We start from the raw sequence: 10805 nt of genomic DNA, 5'->3' as shown, positions 1-10805 counted from the left end.
GTACAGGGATGAGGTGGCTGGGAAGGCTCTGACAGTGATGTGGGAAGAGGCGAGCTGGTTGATGAACCCTGTTTTATAGATGAGAAACACAAGCTGTGATACTGCAGTACCATTCTACAAAAGCCAGAAATAGTGTATTGTGTTTCTTTCTCTGGTCTGCCTTTACTCAGAACAGCAATAAATTTTAAAAATTCAGTGAAGCTTGCTTTCCAGTGAATCTCAAGGGCTTTTTAGACTTCTTGATGCCTGACAAGGATGAAATGCTTCTTTTTATTTTGCTTGGGCCACTGGTAAGAATTGCTCTCCAATCCTGGTTTTTCAGGACTTAAAAGGACTAAACTTTTTTGAGTCTCCTCTCTTCATAGCCTGGAGTTAAAATTGCCCAAAAACTTCCAAGAGTGCTTTGAGTGGTGAGGAGGAGTATGACCTGATTGATAATTTTCCTGTGCAAGTATTTTTGCAGTCTTTTTTGCATTTCTTGCAGGAAATCTGAAATATGGCCAAAGAAAGTGAGCTCCTGTCTGTTTCAGTACATGTTGTGTGGCAAAGACCTTCAACAGCTGATGACAAGCCTGGTTTCTGCAAGTGTGGAGCTCTTCCTGGTCTCATAGTTACTTCCTTCCCTACCTTTCTCTCATGAAAGAATTTCTGGTACATGTAGGAAAGTGTGAGGGCAGAAATCTCACATCTTCCTTCCAGCCTTTTGTTTACTGATAGTGTTGCTCTTACTTGAGTGGATTTCTGTGATCTCAGTAAAACTCCTGCCAAGCTGTTGCTGCTTTATTACTTAAAGGCTCTTCTGGCAGAATACTAGTGACTTTATCATCTCTCATCCCCAAGTCTAGGCAGAGGTTATTTGGGAGTGTGCTTGACTGAACATTGTACTCTGGGGTCTAGGTGATGTGAAGGAAGACCTCATTCACACCTTTCCAGGATATTTCCATTGTTGTGCTGCATCTCTTTCCTTCTGATGCTATTTTAAGTGTGATTTGCTAAAGTTTGCATTGCAAGTCCTCCTTCTAAAAAGGTGACAGCACTCTGTGTCTCTTAAACATGGTGTTTCACTCTGAAGGACCTGAAATACTTGCAATTTGATACTGAGTGCTCTGTGTGCTGCTCAGTTGGAAGGGGTGGCTGCGTTCCTGTTTGACTTGCTCCTGCAAAAATAAGCCCCGGTGCTTGTCTAAGATATGGCCAAAAATCTCCCTGCAATGGGAGTTAGGATATGGAGGAGAAACCCAGGTGAAAGTGTGTGCATGTGTCTCATTCATGTCAACTAAACTGGTCACTCTGGAACAGCAGAGGTGGGAGAAATTCTAGAGGTAAGCTTGTGCCTTTTCTTTTTGCCTTGTGTGGTTTCAGGGAAAGTGGAAATCACTTGGGCATTGCAGAGGATCTGAGGTCCCCTGATGAACAGAGGAGTGGGAAGTGCAGCACCAGGGCTTTGGTACAGGCTCTGTGTTGTGTTTGGATGAAGGCAGCTGGAAGGTATTTGTCCTTTGAAGTAGGCTCTGTTTTTGTTCTCATTAGCTGAAACATTTATTACTATCAGGAACTTGACTTTGTATAGAAGTGAAAGTAGAAAGAACAAAAGGCTATGGTAATAATTTGGATTTTCTAAGCATGAGGGGTAAATGGGAGAGAAGAAGAATGTTCAGATCTTGTATTTTGACTCTGCCCAGGACAGAGATGTGTGTTTGCCTGACATCAAGATCCAGTACTGTTTTTTCTTTGGGACTTGGGGATGTTTAGATACAGGATTTTGCTTTGCCCTTTTTTAAGTGTTTGATTTGACTGTTGTAAACATTTACAGGTGTTTGAAACAGTAAGTTGACTGGATTACAACAGACTGCATGCCATGGTTGTTTGCACTCTAATGGCAGATGTTGCAATAGATGTAGTTAGTAGAGTAGGGAGATCCCTTTTTGTTCGAGGGAACACAAGGTGGGATGGCTCATACAAGGGTGCTTAATCGAATTGCCTGATGGCTTTCAGCTCTCTTTAGAGACAGCTATCCTCTGTCCCTGGAAGTTTGAAAACTGATATTCCAGGCACAGGTATATGGTGAGTATAAAATGAAGAGGACATTTATTGTTTTCAGGGGTAGATCTTGGCACATGTGCATGGTCAAAAAGGTGGGATGCTCTGAATTTAGTAGTGAGAACTCAGGTACATCCCATGGACAGAGTGCAGAGAGCCTCTGTGGTTATGCTCCTGTTGGTATTTGTCCAGCAGATCTTTTCCCCCATCCTACCCATTTTTATTTTCTTTGGTCTAGTCTGTAGTGATTGTTGCACCTTCCCTGCAGAATTAGTGCAGCTTAAGGAGACGGTCACTTCTACTGTCCTGTACTCTACCACTACAATGGATTAGTTGTTGCAGCTCAGAGGGATCCATGGATTGTCTATTCCATGTCTCCCTGCTGAGAAGGGATTAGCTTAGAGATGTACTCAATGAGAGTGCATTCTTGGGACAAAGTTCCTCAGCGGGATTTCTTCCTGTAGCCAGAAGTACATTAGAGAGATAGGATTTAGGTCACAAAAGTAGAACACTTGAAGAATGCCAGGTTTCCAATGGATTGGGTAGCACATGGTTATCCTGTCCCTGCATACGTGCAGCTCGGGGATGAAAGTGGCACGTGATCACAAGAGCAAGGATGGCACCATCATCATCACCTTTTTATATGGTATGCATTGAACTGGTAGCTACAGTCTCCATCCCACCATTCCTAAATCTGGACTGCTGGACTTACTAATTTTGTTCTAAAGACAATTTGAAAATGAACTTTCCAATGTGCATTTAAGTACAAAAACGAAAAGAAAATGAGATTATAGTTGTAATTGCTGGCTTCTTCATGACTGGGATTTGAACTGGAAACCCCCTTTGGTGCAGTAATCATCACCACTTAAGCTCCAGGGCTGACTGCTGCTTAACCAGCGGCTGGAGGAAGATTTTTGGTGAAGAAAGATGAGCAGATGACAGATGAAGGCTTTAGATTTGATGTGAAGTCTCAGTAAGGGACAGGGAATTTTATTTTCAGTTTGTACGCTAGTTCTGGTTTGGTTGAGGCAGTTGCTGTTTTTTGGTTTTGGTTGGGGTTTGTACTTTTCCCCTTCTGATACTCGGAGTTGGTGAATTTCCTGCTCCATGTAGGACTTTGCAGGAAGAAATGGGAAGATGAAAAATATGCTGTATTTCCTATCCAGGCTGCCTATCTGACTCTTGCTTCCAGGCTCCTGATCCTGGGAAGGTTCCTACGCTCCCTGTCAAGGAGAGAACATCGCCATGAGGCATGTGCCACATTCCTGGGAAAGGGAGGAGCAGTGGGGGGCAGCTTTCCATCTCACCCTGCTCCATTTGCTCTGTCAAGCAGCAGGTAAGCTCAGGGCTCCTGGAACCTTTGGCTGCCTGTCAAAGACAAAGGTTTTTGTCAAAACAAACCAGAGGCACAGAAAAACAACAGCTTTTAGCACTCAGTCCAGTGCAAATTCAGGACCTAAAATTCTAGTGTTATTCCTAAAAATAGACACAAAGCCATTTTCCCCATAAAACTCGCTTCAGCAGCATTGGTGTTTTCATGTCAAAAGGTTGAAGGAGAAGGTGGGGGATGTTTGCCACAGGAACTGAGGGCAGAGCAAAGGCAGAGAAGGATGCTCTGTCGGAGGTTTTGCCGTTTCTTGCCGGCAGTGTTGATGCTTAGATATCGGCTCCAGGTTCCTTGGGGAAGGTGATGCTTATCACTGGCTCCTTTACCTGCCTCCTTTTTGATCCCTCCTCTCCCTGTTCTCTGCAGCCCGGGGTGCTTTGTTCCTCCTGCAGTCTGTGTTTTCGCCGCTCATCACCTCCCCTCCGCTCCCTCCTTCCTCCCCTCGGGCTCCTCTCCTCGCATCCCTGCTGGGGTTTCAGCCGGTGGCCTCGTTCCTCCCCTCGGGCTCCTCTCCTCGCATCCCTGCTGGGGTTTCAGCCGGTGGCCTCGTTCCTGCGCTCGGGCTCGCCGGGGCCGTGCGGTGAAGCGGGGACACGGAGGGGCTGCTGCCGGTGTGATTCACCGGGCTGGCCCGCAAACAGCACACACAGCCCTGCCAGCACGCTGCTGGGGCTGAGGCAAAGCGGCACTGCATCAGAAATGGGGGTTTCATCCCGCCCCTGTGTGCTGCCAGGGAGGCGTGAGGAACACTCACAGACACACAGACACAGACAGACACACACACACACAGTGATCCTGCTGTTCTCAGTTCAGCCCCGCTGGCACTGATGCTCAGCAGAGACAGGTCTGGAGAAGGCTCTGCTCATCTCTGCTGCATGGGGCTGGCACCCAGGGATGTCCAAGGAGCCGAGATGGACACTGCACACCCCCCTGCAGACACACAGGTAATGGCAAAAGGTGTTTTTGTCACTGGAGTGACAACCCTACCAGATTTCAAGGCCCAGCTCCAAAGTGTTGTGTCACAACCTTTAAACAAACTAATTAGACACCTTGTTTTAAAAGGACAGAATCACGTAAATCCCCTGAGTCTAGTTTTTAGAAATGCCTGTTTCTAGAGGAACTATTTTAGAATACAATAACCTATCCCAATGCAGAACTCCAGCAGGGAAAACTTCAACTGTGTAATGCTTTGCAAGCAAAATCATAGCCAGCTGAAAAGAGCTGTGTGCTGGCAAGTGCCAAGCAGCCTTAATTTAGGAGCAGTTTTTTGCACAGACACTTCAGCTCAACAGAAAAGAGAGCCCAGCTGCCAACAAGTGCATCAGTTTGGACAAGGGAATGAAAAACTAAATTTTTCCTTTCATTTACTATGCTTTGAGATGTCCTTTCAGGATGCATGCATACATCTGATTTTTCTTGTCTTCAATGGGCAGTGTTGTAAAATCTGTCAGAGGCATATACTTTTGTCCATCTTTTAACACTGTAAAATTGTTCATGGTGTTGCCTTAGAAATGCCTTAGTTCAGTGACCTTTTCAAGCCCTGATTAGCTGCCAAATAATTGGTCTTTGAAAGACTTTGGACCTGATTATTCTCTCCTTTGCACTTTTTTCCCCTTGACATCAGTTTACTTCATTTGAGCTACTAATTTCCTGCAGGTTTGGTACGAGTAGAAATATATATATATATATTCTTCTGTATATGTGAATATATACATATATAGAGGAATTATATATAATAAAAATGAAATCATAGTACCTGGTGGGTTTTGGTTTCACTTGATCTCGTGCACATGTGCTGAGATTACCAGTCTCCTGAATCACACTTGTAAGCACCTCTTCCCTAAAGAATACCTTCTTTATACATGCAAGCATTCTTTAGAGTGTTGTGTGAGTTTGCTGTTGCCTGTAAATTTTCTTCTCTGCTTCAGATAGAGGATCAGAATAAAACACTTGTTATAAAAACACTAAATCACTTCTTTCCGTTTTGTAAGCAGTACAATTCCAAATATTAATTCAGTTGTGCTTCATGGCAAGGCTTAGGCTGGTGCTGAATTAAAAAGCAATGAAATGGAGTCATTTTTCAGTTACCTTTCAGATTGATTCCTTTTAAGTCCCCTTAGATAAACAAATTTGGTGATCTGCCATCTTCATTTCTTCCCTGCCTTTGCTTCTGTCTTTTGTCTCCATCTGTTCATCACAAGCTGAACACTTCTTATTGTGACATCCTTTCAAACTGCCATCTTTTTTCTTGGAGACCTTTTGCTCAGTGTTTTCCCACCCACTCTTCACCATCACATACTTTATTTTCTTGGTTTTGGCTATTCATATATCCTGTATTTTGGGTATTTGTTGTATCCATTTTCTACCTTACCAAATCCATGTTATTTCTTGCTAGATCAAGTAGGGTTCAGAGCTCTTATTGAATCCTTTTTTTTCTAGGTAGGATTGGTGCAAAAAGTGCTGGAGACTCAGACAAGGTTCCACTACAGACATTCCACCTGTCTATTTTGAAACTGGTCCTGGAAGTCTTTAAGATCAGTGTAGGGTGCTTTCCATGGCTCCCTCAACAAATGCAGTACTTCTGACTAGAATGCTTTGATTGTATCTGATAACCATCCCCAGCTCACCTTTAATGAAATCCCAAGCTGCCCTGGCTGCAGCTGGTGGGCTGGGGGGATAGAGGTGACAAAATTAATTTCCACAGAGGTGAAGCAAGCATTTAAAGGGACCCCTGAATAGATGCCATTCATATACCCTGAATAAATACCATTATTTCCCTCCCTCAGCCTAGGAAACAAAAGTGAATGCTGCAGCTGGGCACTGCAGTGTGTATCCATAGACAGTGGGTTGCCTTGCATACTCCTTTCAATATGTTTTTTTACAGGGGGATATTTTGTGCTCCTCTGATATTTTTTGTGACCAGACCTCAGAGGGGAGTGCCAGCCACTGTCAAATATCTACTACACATCTTGCTTCATGTGTGTGGGGGTAAATCCATCTTCTCTGCAAAGCACCAGTGTTCCACACACACATCAGCACTATTTTAAAGATTTTTGCTGTTAAAAAAAACCACTGCTGCACTCCCTTCCCAAAGCATCTGGGAGCTGACCCTCACGGCATGGTATGAATCCAGCACAGTGCCAGCTCTCCTCCTGGGGGCATCTGCTGATCCCCCATCATCAGCTCTGCAGTGAGATGTGCCCATTCTAATAGTCAAGGTCTGTGTTTCAGAAATATCAATGGCTGGGGATATACCACATGCCATACCTTAGCAACACTGTATTTTAATGAGGAGCTATTTTCTGACAGCACAAGAGAGTCTGTGGGAGTTTTAACATCCAGGAATGTTGGGGAGTGAAACCTGAAGCAGAACTTGTCAGCCTGCAAATTATTTATTACCTGGGAGCAAAAGAAGTGTGGGCAGGACTAACACTGAATTGCTGTGGCCTGGAGATGTTGGCCTGCTTTCTTGGCCTTTGCCAGATCTCCTCTGCCTGATTTTTAGCTGAGAGAATTGGGACCCCCTGTCCTTCCTGGGGAGAGCCTTTCTCCATCCGAGGAGTGTACCTGGGCCTTGAAAGCTTTTCCTGGAAAATTCTCATTTTATTTTCCTGATTGGTCAAAGCTGCTAACGAAGACACTTTCGTTTGTCCTCATAGAATAACTTCAGCCAATCTTCCCAAGGAGGCTGCTGTTGCAATTTGTGATTAAAACAATTTATGATTCCAGCTCATCCTGATCTGGCTGAACTAGACATCTATGGAATTTGAAGGGGAAGCACTGTTTGTGACTGGCTTGAAGGATATATGATATCTGACTATAATCTTTAGGATTAAACATGTCCACATCACTTCAAGTTCTCAGGCCAGATCCCGAGTTTGTATGTTCCTTCTGAAATAAAGCTTGGGTCAGGTCCTTCCCAAGGCTGTGTTTAAGCACGGTTTATTACAACAAGCTTTGGGACAGACATTGTTTGTCTCATGTTGGTTGAAGTAGTATTTATAGGAAATCTGAAGCAACTTTATTTCCCCAGGATTCCACACATAGAATTTGGAGCTTTCTAAAGGCAGCTGCCACCTTAAAATAGACTGGGAGAATTCCTATTGTTCAGGTGACATAATGAGGCTGAGATGCAAATGCAGAGGGAAGCAATAGCTGCTATGTTTTGACTGATTTTTTTTTTTTTTTTTGGTGACATCTCTCTGTCTCTTTCTCCCCTTTCCTTAACAATAGATTTTATAGGGGAGAATAGAGGAAGACCAGGGGCCAGCTTCTGTCTGGAGAAGTTGGGATGTACAGCCTGCACAGAGGGTGAACGTGGCCTAACGCCTACATCTGACGGGAGCTGATTTAGACATTTCCTCCCGCTCTGCAGAGGGCTGCACTGCAGTATCAAACACTGGTGCCTCCCTCGATCCCCCTCCCCCTTTCCCAAAGGAGGAGGGGAGGAACAAGCAGCAGTCAATAGCTGGTGGCTGATACCTTCACTGTAGATGCAGAAGCACTGAACTGAGGTGTGGGTGTGTTCAGATATCCAGCACCAAGCCTGCCAGAGCTCTAGAAACGTTTGGACAACACTCTCAGGCACATGATTCTTGGGGAGTCCTGTGCAGGGTCCAGAGCTGGGCTTGATGATCCTTGTGTGTCCCCCCCAACTCAGCATATTCTCTGATCTTTGCAGACGATGAGCATTGCACTGTTGGGAGAGGGAGATGCTCTGTGTGTCACCCCACCAGCAACTCTGCTGAGGAGCACAGGAAAGCACATCGGTCAAGCTTCATTGAATCCAGGACACCCTCACAGATTGCCTGAGTGAATCAGCAGTTACCAGCACTGGGCTACATTTTGTTGCTGAAAAATCCTACTTGCATCTAGAGGAGTCAGAAGGATGGCAGGTGGTACAGCCCTGGGAATGAAGAGGCCTCAGGCCCATGTCCACTGCTGCCACCAGCTTTCCCCTATACCCCATTTTCCCTACAAGGTCATCTCACTTTCTGACTTTCAAATTACCACCACCCTGTGTGAAATAAGAGGGCTGTGAAAGAGGTAGAAGTTGTCTGTCAAAAGTACTATTTTGTCAACTAAAGAAGCCATGGCAACATAAAGCTACAGCACGGTTTCCATCACAAGACTAACTTGAGTCAGTCACTGCCTTTGAAACATCTGTGGTGCAGGCTAAAAGTAGACTTTTCTACCAGAATTGAAGGACATTGAAGGAGTCACAAAAAATAGCCTAAAATAGGGTGAGGAAAAGAGGATTATCAGATAAGGGCGGGGGGAAGAAAGAAGAACAGAAGAGTGCAAGAAGTGCCTCAAGTTTCCCTGCTTTTATTGGTGTTACTCTTTTCCAGCCAGACTGATGAGTTTACAGGACATGTTGAATGGTGACCTAGCAAGTGGAACCACTGTTGAGACTCTTGTTGCTAAGATTCTTGATAATAACAATGCTCCTGCCAGGAATTACCTGCAGCTGGGCTGTTATACCACTGCTTACTTCTGCAGGGACTGGGAACTTGTAGGAGCTGTACCTGGGGGTTTTTCCAGATGTGTACCAGTTCCTCTTTTGCCTTTGTTCTGTGTTATGCTAACTTCTGTCCTCCCTGCATTCCTGCTTGTTCTAGGAATGCATCTATCTGGAGACTGGAAATGTGAGAGCACAATAGCAAGTTGATATTTTACCTGTGAAAATGCAAACATCAGTCCTAGAAGAACAAAGTTGCTTCTCTGTGAGAGCGATTTGAGATATCTGAAAGAGCTGAGATGTAGCAGGGAATATTTTGGAATGGCTTTGCAATGTGAGAAACAAAACAGTCCAGTTTGAGGCCTGCATGTATTATGGTGGCCTGCCCTTGGACACATCACACTTGTTTGGATGGCTAAACTGATTTTTGTTAAAGAAAAACATTTCTACAGTGTTTTCTCTTTAATATCTCCGAGTGCTTTAAAAGGCTTGGGAGATGCTGGGGAGCAATCAACACAGAAGCTGTCTGTGAATCTTGCAGCATTTATTTCTATGAATGTAAACTTTTCTTACTCTCTTTTTATTCAGACATCAAAAGGAAAGGAACAAGACAAAGGGAAAGGCTGAGGCTTATGCAAAATACTTTTCTCTATCATTTTTGCTGAAGAAAAGAACAATTACCATTGCATGTAAATAATCTTTTTTCCCCTTGCCTATTCTAGACACACTTTCACCACTTCAGTGTAGTTAGGCATAAGGTACTGAGATGATTTATATGTCAGACCTAAGGACAATATTGTGCTTCACTGCTATTAGGCAGAAGGCACTGAAATCTCAGTTTACATTTCAGACCTAACAAAAAATGCTGTAATTGTATCATTCTTTTAACAGATGCTTTTGATGTTGACTTGAAATTTGGGGACTATGACTTCAGATTTTGAAGTAAAAGGCCACCTAAGATAATGAGCAAAAAGACAGGAACAAAGTTAAAATATTAAGGGTCAGGTGTGCAGGAATGCTTTTAAGATGTGTCAGAAAGCCAAATTCCAAGGACAGGAAGGCAACCTAGCACACAGAGGAATTTGGATGCTTAAACAAATTGATGATTGCTGTAATTAGGAGGAGTTTTAAAGCCCCCTTAAAAAGAAATTAAGGGTCTGCAGTGTTGGTAGGAGATCACTGTCTGAGGGATGCACAGTGCCCTGAAGAAGGAGGAGAGGTTTATGTGCAGCCTTGAAGGAGGACAGAGAAATCACTGTGGTTCTGAACACAGGTGTGACTGTGCCAGGCTCCCTGGGCTCAGAGCTCACACAGCCACATGAACTTGGTGCTGCTGTTCCAGAGCTTGACTTGGGCAAGCTAGGGACAGGTTTGCAGGGGTGCAGTGAGCACAGAGATGTATGGGTACCTGCTTGCTCTGAAAATCAGGCTTTACTGTTCTCAGTCTAGCTGCTTTTGTAAATACTGACCTTGACAATTTTGGTTCCTTGTCCTGGTACAGGAGTGCTTGGAGATGCTCTTGTGAGAAGGAAATTTCTTTTTGTTCATGCAAATTTTTTGATTAAAATCTCCTGGCTCCCTTTCCCCAAAGTGTATTCTCTTGTCTCCATAAGGAGTGTATGTGGCCTTGACTGGTGGGTCACCTCTTCATCACCTGTGGGACATAAACCTGTGATGAAACTCCACTGATGTGGAGCTCAAGAAAAATGTGTTGGACCCTGAAGGAAAAGAAGTGTAAAAGTCAATGCCAAGGTAAAGCAAATATTTTCAAATCCCTTTCTTGACAGGCAAGAGTCTGACTAGTAGCCTGATAGTCAGACGAAACTGACTCACAGTGGGGAGTCAGGAATTTTATTTAAAGGTATTTATGCAGGTGAGTGTCAGATCTGTGGTGCAGCAGCTGTGTCTCACAGCGTG

At 44.2% G+C, this 10805-nt stretch overlaps 1 long non-coding RNA gene across 1 annotated transcript; it reads left to right on the top strand.

Moving 5' to 3' along the window:
• Nucleotides 1-1362: 1362 nt before the first annotated feature.
• LOC147655072 (uncharacterized) lies at nucleotides 1363-10472 on the top strand. The gene is made up of 3 exons (XR_015281424.1): nucleotides 1363-1488; nucleotides 3233-3376; nucleotides 8109-10472. It is a non-coding gene; the product is annotated as an uncharacterized LOC147655072 (long non-coding RNA).
• The last annotated feature ends 333 nt before the right edge of the window (nucleotides 10473-10805 follow it).

Source organism: Cyanistes caeruleus, chromosome 2 (assembly GCF_971803275.1).
Source record: "Cyanistes caeruleus chromosome 2, bCyaCae1.hap1.1, whole genome shotgun sequence".
Classification (NCBI taxonomy): Eukaryota; Metazoa; Chordata; class Aves; order Passeriformes; family Paridae; genus Cyanistes; species Cyanistes caeruleus.
This window is presented reverse-complemented; position numbering and strand designations above follow the sequence as displayed.